The 11,198-nt window shown below is 42.1% G+C and overlaps 1 long non-coding RNA gene across 1 annotated transcript; it reads right to left on the minus strand.

Moving 5' to 3' along the window:
- Positions 1–8,784: 8,784 nt before the first annotated feature.
- On the minus strand, positions 8,785–10,287 carry LOC133931442 (uncharacterized). Its single transcript, XR_009911908.1, has 2 exons — positions 9,990–10,287; positions 8,785–9,056 (listed from the first exon to the last, which is right to left on the minus strand). It is a non-coding gene; the product is annotated as an uncharacterized LOC133931442 (long non-coding RNA).
- Between the last annotated feature and the right edge of the window lie 911 nt (positions 10,288–11,198).

The following is an 11,198-nucleotide window of genomic DNA, read 5'->3' on the forward strand; positions in this document are numbered from 1 at the left end:
CCACTGGGGAGGGTGAGAACCAGACGCCCAAGAAGCAGAAGAGGACACCCAAGAAGAAGAGGAAAACACCAAAAAAGAAAAAGGCTAAACCAAGTGCACCAACTGCCAGTGTTGTCAAAAAGCTCTTGGAGTGGTTGAAGACCTGATGCATGTAGTTCTGGACATGTAATATGTAGTTGCTAGTTTTGGACATGAGGTGTTAAGCTACTTCTGGACATGATGTGTTAAGCTAGTTCTGGACATGATGCATGTAATATGTAGTTGTTGTTATGCTAGCTCTGGACCTGATGCTTATGTTAACATTGTTATGGACCTGATACTGTGCAATTTAGTGTTCTAGGCATGATGTGTTAAGCTTGTTCTGTTCTCTCTCATTTCATACAGAATGATGTGTTAGATTATACTTAACCCAATGTAGCAATATTGTACTTGGAGCAATCATAATACCTAGCAAACAACATTTCATTCACTTAACAAAGTAATTACACAGTCCTTCACTACTTGCACAGAACTGCAACCACAATACCTAGCAAACAACCAACTAAAGCAACACATATTGTCAACAACAACTCCTTTCTTCCCTATGCACAACATTGTCCTCAACGACACAATTTGCTGCTTCAACTCCCTGATTTCATTTGTCAGATGGGCAATCTCATGCTTCAATTCCAAAATTTGTTGCTTCACTTCTCCATTGCGACCACTGTGGAACTTGTCGTCAGAAGAGCAGGGCACGGCAACATCTTCCAGCAAACGTTTACACCGCAACCACGACATGTACTCGTTCTCCCATTTGTAGAATCCACGAGTCAATGGATCATCCTACCAATGTCAACGAAATCAAACAAAACCATGGCCAAGAACACCGAAAACCTAACATCGATTTGATCCAGCTCACCTTCACATTCTCCTCACACTTGTAGAAAACTCTGCCATATGTCGCCGCTTGCTTGCTTCGTAGCTTAATCACATGTTTCCTACAATCTGGGCAATCAACAAGGGGGAGCTCCTCCACATCACTGCCGGTTGAGCTTGACCCCAACGCCGCCTTCATCGGGCTTCTCCAAACCTTGCTTGGGGCTGTCCCAATCAGGGGGATCTGGAAAGTCTAGGGTTACTCACGGTTGGTCGTCGTTGCCGTTGTAGGAAACATGCCATTAGGTTGATTGTCTAAATTACATAAGGGCATGTATGTGATTTTGGTGATTAATGACAATATAGTCAATAAGACTAACATGTTTGTCAAAGATATGCTTTAGTAGGTCTCATGGATGCAACAAAAGAGAAGTCACCGAAGCCGGAATAAAGAAAGGAATGAATTGGACTTGTTCTATGAATTTTGATGTGATAAAATAGGTTGGATTTCTGTATAATTTTGTAGAGTTCTTCACAAGCTTTCAATAGAGCCCAAGATCATCAAAATCGGAGTTCGGAGCGAAAAGTTATGCCCAAAATACAAAACGCAGTTGTGCTGAAATTTGCCTCACCGGATTATCCGGTGCTCACAATGAATTTTGATGTGATCAAATGGGATGGATTTTTGTATAATCTTGTAGATCTATTCACAAGCTTTCAATAGAGCCCAAGATCATCAAAATCGGAGTTCGGAGCGAAAAGTTATGCCCAAAATACAGTTGTGCTGAAATTTGCCTCACAGGATAATCCGGTGATCAAAATCAACATAACTCCGGTGCTTCAGAGGAATATCCGGTGCTCAAATCAACATAACTCCGGTGCTCAAATCAACATAAGTCCGGTGCCTCACAGGATAATCCGGTGCTCACAAAATGAACTCACCGGACTAATTTTTGCAGAGAGCTCCAAAATGAACTTATGGGCATAGGATAATCCGGTGCTTTTGTCCGGTGTTAACTAACTCATCACAGGATAATCCGGTGCTCACAAAATGAACTCACCGGACTAATTTTTGCAGAGAGCTCCAAAATGAACTTATGGGCATAGGATAATCCGGTGCTTTTGTCCGGTGTTAACTAACTCATCACAGGATAATCCGGTGCTCACAGTTGAGTTTGAGTGGGTTCCAACGGCTAGTTTCTCTGATGTACTCACAGGATAATCCGGTGCTTGTACTACTATCATCACAGGATTATCCGGTGCTCACAATTTTCTGAGCCGTTGGGGCAACGGCTAGTTGGCGGGTTTGAGGCTATAAATACTCCTCCACTCAGTCATTTGAAGGTGCTGGAGTCCAGAGAAGTTCATGTACACTTGAGAAGACATCCAAGCCACCAAAGTGCTTAAGTGATCAAATCCAAGACGATTAAGCACACCATTAGAGAGTGATTAGTGCTTGTAGGTCTAGAGAGAGTGTAGCTAGTTGATAGCTGCATAGAGAGTGGATCAAGGAGTGATCCTAACTTGTACCAAGTGGTACGCCGGCACCTTGGAGTCTTGGTGACTCGCCGGTAAGCTTGTTGACCCTCCGACTTGGTGTGGAGAGGCGGCAAGGTATTTGTGCGGGGACGCGGAGACCCTTGCCTTTGTGGCTCAAGCTCCGAAGTGATCACGGCGGTGAGGAACCGGAAGAGAGGCTAGTGGTGAGACCTTGCCTTGGTGGTTTGGTGGCTCATCCGGGTAGAGGCCTTGTCTTTATGACTTGGTGGCTCAAAGGTCGTGACCGGGTGCCGACCGGGAGCATATCCTTTGTGGAGCTCCAACGTGGACTAGGGGTGGCTTTCATGTCATCGAAACCACGGGATAAAAATCCTTGTGCCGAGTTTGTTCTCTCTACCCTCTTTACACTTCCGCATTTACATTCTTGCAATTTACCTTACTAGATAGGTTGCAAGTTTCCTTAATCGGTAGAGTAGACACGCTAGATAAACCTAGAGCAAATTTAGATAGAAATTGATATAGGTTTATCTTGTGTTATTTTTTGAGCCAGTTTAGTTCTAAGTGTCCTAATTCACCCCCCCCCCTCTTAGGACGTCACCGATCCTTACAAGTGGTATCAGAGCCTCGTGCTCTTAAATTGGGCTTAACCGCCTAGAGTTGTGACGTCCGGGGTTGGGATGGATTTCCATAGCGCTCCACTTTTCGATGGCACAAATTTTCCCCGTTGGAAGGTTCTAATGTCTTGTTATTTGCAAGCCCGGGGATTAGATATTTGGAGAGTCACTGAGGAAGGGATGAGGCAACGCATCACCAACAAGGAGAGACAATTAAATGCATTGGCGAAGAGTATCCTTTTATCATCTTTATGCACCGATGCATTTAATCGTGTTTATTCTCTCACCAATGCGCATGATATTTGGACTAGTCTCAATGAAATACATGAGGGCACAAAGGATGTGCGCAATGAGAAATATCATGTGCTTGTTACTAAGCTCAATGGCCTCAAGCAACTATCCTATGAAAGTGCTAATGATATGTATTCTCGTTTGAATATTCTTGTGAATGAGATCAATGGGTTAGGTTTGACGCCAATTGAAGACGATCAAGTGGTGAGAAGAATACTTCAAGCTCTTCTTCCAAAGTACAAGTTGATAGTCTCCATCATCTATGACAACAATGACATTAAGAGGATGACTCCAAGTCAAGTGCTAGGCAAGATCACCGTCCATGAGATGACCATGAACATGGAGGTGGAAGCCCCTACCTCATCCAACACCAAGAATCTTGCTCTCACAAGCAAGCAAGCTCAATGTCAACACATGAAGGCAAGGATGAGGAGGCAAGAGCAAGAGTCAAGCTCAAGCGAAGATGATGGTGATCAAGATGAAGAGAGCGAAGAAGAGGATGATCAAAGCACATCAAGTGATGAAGAATTGGATCCCAAGATGGCTAAGCTCTTCTCGCAAATAGAGAAGAACATGAAAAGGATCAACGCCAAGATTGATCATCCAATCTCCATTCAAGACATGATCAAAACAATGGATCATATCAAGAAAGAGAAAGAGAAGAAGATCAAGAAGAGGGAGACAAGGAGTAGAGCCAAAGCTTTTGCAACCATGGGAAGATGGGTGAGTGAAGATGAAGATTCAAGTTCAAATGATGAGAGCCTCACCATCCTCTACCCCAAGATAAGCTCTTCCTCAAAGTCATCATCACGCAAGTCTTCACATAAGTGCCTCATGGCCAAAAGTATGGATAGCAATGTAAGTGATGATGAATCCGATGAGGATTCCCCCTCCTATGATGAACTCCTCCAATTGATAAATGAGCAACAAAGGGCCATTAAGAAACAATCAAAAGAGCTTAAGAAATTCAATGCACTTAATGACATCCATGCTACATTTGTTTCTAATTATGATCAATTATTGTGCAAATTCAATTTGCTAAACAAGGAGCATGAAGAGCTTAAGGCTAAGTGCATTGAATCTCAAACTAAGACCTCTTTGAAGCAATCTACCTCTCTCTTTAATTACAATCTTAAGGTAGATGCTTTCACTTCTTGTAATGATTTAATTGCTTTATCATGCTCACCCCTTTGCAATGAGATGTATGTTGAGAATTTTGTTGTAGAATCATCTAACAACCTCATTGCAAAAGAAAATGTTAAGCTCAAGCAAGAAGTGGAAAAGCTCAAGGAAGACTTGGCAAGATTGAAGGGCAAAGGACATGTCCAACCTCCTCAAGATAACCATGCATTCATGGTGAAGAAGCTTGCGGAGGGGTCAACCGTGACATGCTTCAAATGCCATTTGGAAGGCCACAAGTCCTTCAAATGCAAGCAAGTGAAGAAGGAGACCAAGGAGAAGAAGAAGATGGCTAACCTCTTAAACAAAGCCTCCAACTTCTACACCAAGCCCAACTACAAGCTCAAGTCTAAGAACAACCACTACAAGCTTAAGAAGAAGGAAAATGGTAAGGTGGTTGCACACAAGGTTGGGAGAAGAGATTGGGGGAGGAACCAATCCATTTGGGTACCCAAAGAAGTCATCACCAACATGAAGGGGCCCCAATCGGTTTGGGTTCCAAAGAAGACTTGAAGTCCGAAGCGGCTACGGGGATTTGGAGACTTGGCTCACAAGATGAAGATGAAGCTCAAGCAATGAAGCCAAGTGTACAAGATGGGCGCATTGATGAAGATCATAATCATCATATACCCAAATCCCCATCCAAAGGTGGAAGGTACCATATGTTAATTTCTTTCAATTTGTACCTTTGCCTTGTCTAGGATTGCATGTGCTTAATTCAATTTGTTGCAATGCCTAGTGTAAGTTTTCATATGGTAGGTTGCTTGTGTTTATCTTTAATCTATGAGCAACCTACATAGTTTATTAGTTGTAGGTTTAATCAATGGCACTAGTTTTCATTTGATATCTTTTTATGTGCCATAAGTCCAATCTATAGGATAAATCCTCATTGTTATCAATAACAAGTGCATATATCCCTCACAAGTATTCAACACTTGTATACACACATTTAGGGGGAGTATATCCTATGGGTTGTGATTTTGAGACTAACATGTGTTGCAAGTTGTATCTTTTGTAGTCTCATGGAGAAGTCAATAAGTCCCCGAAGGTATGTTATGCACATACTTTTCATTTGGTATCATTGCCAATCCGGTTGTTCATTTAAGCTACCTCCATACATAATATGGTTTAAACTTTCCATCTTCTATATTGTCTAGTTTTGCATATGTCTTTCTCTTATCATATGTATGCACACATATAGGGAGAGTTTAAATCATATTACGTGAGTTTCATGAATTGTGATCCATATACTTTCTTTGCATTGAATTGGTACCATCTCCTTGATTTGATTTCCTTCAATTGGTATCATTTTCTTTTATTGGATCATGATTTGTGAAACTCTCTCCCATGTATTCTAATGTTTTCCCTTGAGTTCAACATGTGCATATAGCCTTTTTGGGAGATTGTTGACAAAGGGGGAGAATTATGGTGACCAAAGCAAGAGACAAATCAAGTTCAAGTTGCAAGTGTTGACAAAGGGGGAGAAGAAGGAACAAGAAACAACTTGAGGCATCTAGGTTGACAAAGGAAAGAAGCTCTTGCATGGGCCATCCAAGGGAGATAGTGGCGATGGAAAAAGGGGGAGCCACAACAAAGGGGGACTTAATGATAAGTATATGCATCCAAGCAATGTGGTAAGGCATTTTGCCTTTTACAATTGGTTTACATTTATTATCTTTTATTATTTGCCACTTGTTTTGGTTGTGTTGTCATCAATCACCAAAAAGGGGGAGATTATAGGAAACATGCCCTTAGGTTGATTGTCTAAATTACATAAGGGCATGTATGTGATTTTGGTGATTAATGACAATATAGTCAATAAGACTAACATGTTTGTCAAAGATATGTTTTAGTAGGTCTCATGGATGCAACAAAAGAGAAGTCACCGAAGCCGGAATAAAGAAAGGAATGAATTGGACTTGTTCTATGAATTTTGATGTGATAAAATAGGTTGGATTTCTGTATAATTTTGTAGAGTTCTTCACAAGCTTTCAATAGAGCCCAAGATCATCAAAATCGGAGTTCGGAGCGAAAAGTTATGCCCAAAATACAAAACGCAGTTGTGCTGAAATTTGCCTCACCGGATTATCCGGTGCTCACAATGAATTTTGATGTGATCAAATGGGATGGATTTTTGTATAATCTTGTAGATCTATTCACAAGCTTTCAATAGAGCCCAAGATCATCAAAATCGGAGTTCGGAGCGAAAAGTTATGCCCAAAATACAGTTGTGCTGAAATTTGCCTCACAGGATAATCCGGTGATCAAAATCAACATAACTCCGGTGCTTCAGAGGAATATCCGGTGCTCAAATCAACATAACTCCGGTGCTCAAATCAACATAAGTCCGGTGCCTCACAGGATAATCCGGTGCTCACAAAATGAACTCACCGGACTAATTTTTGCAGAGAGCTCCAAAATGAACTTATGGGCATAGGATAATCCGGTGCTTTTGTCCGGTGTTAACTAACTCATCACAGGATAATCCGGTGCTCACAAAATGAACTCACCGGACTAATTTTTGCAGAGAGCTCCAAAATGAACTTATGGGCATAGGATAATCCGGTGCTTTTGTCCGGTGTTAACTAACTCATCACAGGATAATCCGGTGCTCACAGTTGAGTTTGAGTGGGTTCCAACGGCTAGTTTCTCTGATGTACTCACAGGATAATCCGGTGCTTGTACTACTATCATCACAGGATTATCCGGTGCTCACAATTTTCTGAGCTGTTGGGGCAACGGCTAGTTGGCGGGTTTGAGGCTATAAATACTCCTCCACTCAGTCATTTGAAGGTGCTGGAGTCCAGAGAAGTTCATGTACACTTGAGAAGACATCCAAGCCACCAAAGTGCTTAAGTGATCAAATCCAAAACGATTAAGCACACCATTAGAGAGTGATTAGTGCTTGTAGGTCTAGAGAGAGTGTAGCTAGTTGATAGCTGCATAGAGAGTGGATCAAGGAGTGATCCTAACTTGTACCAAGTGGTACGCCGGCACCTTGGAGTCTTGGTGACTCGCCGGTAAGCTTGTTGACCCTCCGACTTGGTGTGGAGAGGCGGCAAGGTATTTGTGCGGGGACGCGGAGACCCTTGCCTTTGTGGCTCAAGCTCCGAAGTGATCACGGCGGTGAGGAACCGGAAGAGAGGCTAGTGGTGAGACCTTGCCTTGGTGGTTTGGTGGCTCATCCGGGTAGAGGCCTTGTCTTTGTGACTTGGTGGCTCAAAGGTCGTGACCGGGTGCCGACCGGGAGCATATCCTTTGTGGAGCTCCAACGTGGACTAAGGGTGGCTTTCATGCCATCGAAACCACGGGATAAAAATCCTTGTGCCGAGTTTGTTCTCTCTACCCTCTTTACACTTCCGCATTTACATTCTTGCAATTTACCTTACTAGATAGGTTGCAAGTTTCCTTAATCGGTAGAGTAGACACGCTAGATAAACCTAGAGCAAATTTAGATAGAAATTGATATAGGTTTATCTTGTGTTATTTTTTGAGCCAGTTTAGTTCTAAGTGTCCTAATTCACCCCCCCCCCCCCCTCTTAGGACGTCACCGATCCTTACAGCCGTGTTGGTCGCCGTCTCCGTGTTGGTCATCGTCGTCGTCGCTGGTGACGATGAGTGAGTGAAGGAGTGGTGCAGGAGCAGCTCGAGTGGACCAGGTGGCCGTTTTAGGGCCCGGCGGCAGGACATTTTGGGACATACCGAAGTACGCCCGCCTGCAGGTGGGCCCAAGGAGCCCGGAGGCGTACAACATGGTAAGATGTGGACGTATGCAAAACAATAATGGCATCAGGACGATTTAGTGAAGTTTGATGGCATATTTCTAAACCATGAAAATTATAATGGCACCAATCTAATTAACCCTTTATTTAATGCCTGCTAATCCGGAGATGGAGAAGTGACAATCATGAGAGAACACTTGAGTTTTAATGGCTCAAATGGGAGCAATATTCTTAGTGGATGCTTTAACGAGGACTAGAAGGGAGTGTCAACTCCTCGATACCTCGGGAAAAAATCGGTGTCTTCTTGTCCATCTCTTTCATTTTCCGCATTTACTTTGAGTATTTACATTCTTGCAAACTTTTAATTCCGCATTTACTTTGTGTTCTACCTTGCTTGATTACTTGCTTGTTCGTATAGTTGCATTTCTTTCAATCTAAATTAATGTTACTATTTGTTGTATAATTTAATAGAATTAGTTTTTAATTAGAACCCAATTCACCTCCTTTTAAGTCATTCGATCCTTTCAATATCCGATCATAGCAAGAAGTTCGCAAAAAAATTATTTTTCCTATGTTGAAAATACTTGTAAAAATTATATGTACTATTATTAATACAACCAAACAATCACAAATATGTACATGTTAAAAACAGTGTACATGCAACACCTCAAGGGTACAATTGACAATTCCAAAAAAACCTCTTATTTCTGGATGTAGAGCCACCCTGTTAGGCAAACACTATCAGCTTCAGCTCCATGATCACTATAGATTTTTGAAATGGAACTGAAAAACCTAGAGTTGAGCTGTGCCAAACAAACCCTAAATTACAAATTCAGACAATTTTCTCACCAGATCAAATTTGATGGACTCAAAAAGCCTCCACCAACGGCACAACCTGTGAAAACAGTTACAGAAGAAATATGAAAACATGCTAAACAACATTGTGTTCGCTAGAAAGGAGGGAGGAAAATGCCCCACTCAAGAGAATAGCTGTCATCAGCCTGGTAGTGTACTCCAATATTCTTCAAAACATATTCCACTAATCTATTAAGAAATCAGTAGTACAAAATGCAACATAAAAAGGGAGACATATGCTTCATGACAGTGCACAATTCGTCACCTACTCAACGATTAGGGGAAAAACAGAAAATATGAACTAACAATTCAATGGAGTGGCGAAACAGAGAGCTAACCACCAAAACTAATAGTAGTACAGAGTGTCAATAGTGAAGAATGTAACCAGTGTTAACGGCAACAATGAGATATCAAATTAAAGAACTTAATTTCAGTCACTCTAGTAAATCAATAGAGTGAACAAGGAGGTTATTTAGTGAGCATGTAGATTTCAGAAATAAGAATACATAGCTTCAGCTCCATTCAGAGGAAGACACCTCATGAAGGATTTGTTAGTCAATAGCATCTAAAAACCCTATACTAGTTAATGTAGCCTAAGCACAATCTGGATCATGTCCACGCAAAAGGAAAATTCCAACCCTCCTAACCTTGCCTCACCATCAATTGGCAACTTCTATTGATGTCAATTAGAGCATTATAATTGTTATGATAAAATCCCCAAATTTCTTGCTCGAATTTCCCTCCAAAGAATAAAATTTCAGTTAACGGTACGAGAGACATGCCTCCCCTTGTGTTCAAATTCACAAAGGTCTAGTGCTTCACCCCTAAATCTGATCAAACACATCAATCCACGCTCCTAGCACGTCGTGTGACCCTCTTGACACCAAAGTTAGACAAGAAACCAAGTTTTGCCCTAATCCCTAGCAGCAAACATGCAGCAATCCAACAAGAGAAACAAGCTAGAGTTGCTTACTAACAGGAGAAGAAACAAATCCAAATCGAGATGGATCTGCAAGCCATGCCAGCGCAGCACCAACAGATGGCGGGGAAGATGAGGAGGAAAAGAGAAGGCTTTGGTGGGAGGAGGTCCGTGTCCGCTGAGCAGCGCCACGAACTGGAGAAGATTACGGACAACACGACGTCAGTTTGGTAACAAGATGCTGGGGAGGAGAGGACCGCGGCGAGACCTCAGGCCGGCGGACCGGAGCGAGACCTCTGGCCGTCGGGCGACGCCGGGAACGTCTCTGGAGTTGAGATGGTTTCCGCCTTTCTGGAGATAAACCAAACCATTATTCACTTGAAGTTGGCTGGAACTCATTTGCACCCGTGAGTTAAAACTGTTTTGGACCCGAAAATACCAAACCATTTTATTTGTGCACCCAGCCCATTAGCAGGATCAACCCATCTCCACCCATCCAAAGGCAACCCAGATTGAAAACCAAACCATGAACATGATTACGGTTGGCAGTACCGTAAGCTTTGCCATTTGTTCAAACTCCACCCGTAGGCTACTTGCTACCAGCGAACCAGCAGATCGACTAGCCCAGGTAATTGCGCGGCTAGATTTCAGGCAGGGCTGTATTCACCCTGCAGCTCTAATAATGCATGCAGTAAAATGAACCAAAAATATGTGGTTACCGTGAAAACTTGTAAAAATTCGGTAAGAACCATGATAAATTCACTTGATCAAATTTATACTATTATAGTATTATTATAGTGTTGTTTCTTAATATAGCCCCTGCGAGCAATCACTCCATTTACATTGTTGTGCTATTATAGTGTTATTATAACAACACTATTATAGTGTTATTCTAATGTTGTACTATTATAGTGTTGTTACTTATATTATTAAAAAATAATGACAGATATAAAAAAGTTATTATAGTGTTGTTTCTTAATATAATCCCTCCAAGCAGTCACTCCGTTTTCGTTGAGCTCGATTATGCTAAAACCGTTATCCCAAATCTCACAAGTTCTCCAGAACGACATTCTCTCTGTGTGAGACATTCACAAATTCACAACACAATGAAATTGGGAAAGAAAAATGCAACACATCTCATAGATGTGCTTCCATGGGTCTCGGCGACTAAGGAGCCGGACCGTGCGCCATGGCTCTCAACAAGGAGTCGGGTTGTTTGTGCCCGCTGCTGCCTTCATCGCTTTTGGCTAGAAATTGTACAAA

This window comes from Phragmites australis, chromosome 10, assembly GCF_958298935.1.
Source record: "Phragmites australis chromosome 10, lpPhrAust1.1, whole genome shotgun sequence".
Lineage (NCBI taxonomy): Eukaryota > Viridiplantae > Streptophyta > Magnoliopsida > Poales > Poaceae > Phragmites > Phragmites australis.